This window comes from Sitophilus oryzae, unplaced genomic scaffold (genome assembly GCF_002938485.1).
Source record: "Sitophilus oryzae breed Bouriz unplaced genomic scaffold, Soryzae_2.0 scaffold_1590_pilon_pilon, whole genome shotgun sequence".
NCBI classification, from domain to species: domain Eukaryota; kingdom Metazoa; phylum Arthropoda; class Insecta; order Coleoptera; family Curculionidae; genus Sitophilus; species Sitophilus oryzae.
In genome coordinates, this window is record NW_022146270.1 from 2,039,850 (window position 1) to 2,040,369 (window position 520).

Below are 520 nucleotides of genomic sequence, written 5' to 3' on the forward strand. Positions count from 1 at the left end.
AATCGGGATCCCGTTTTGAAATCCCGGGATAAAAACTTATCATCCTGGGATTGACTATCGGAATGAGGAATTTAATCTAAAGAAATACTTAATAAAAATGCATTTACTTATATCAAACAGAAAATGAGAAAACTTTTAGAGAACTTTATTAAAATAGACAAAACAAAGTAACATTCAAATTTTGTAATTAAAAAAAAAATAAAATTCTTGCTACAAAAAATTATAAAATATAGCAAACACGGAACTATAGGTTTTATATACTTTTAATTTTTAGATATTGACGATTGACGTTTTGCTTAGTATAATAAAATATGATCTTTGAAAGACTAAACTGTATAAAGTCGAGTCATTTTACATTAAGCGTTTAAATTTTTCGAGATTTTTGGACATCCCGGGATTTACTATCAGGATTTCGGGGATAAATATATACCGGGATCACGGGATTTCGCGATCCCCGGATCCCGGTTTAGAAACCCTAAGTATAATATTTGGAGATAAAAAATTTAAATAAAGAAGACCC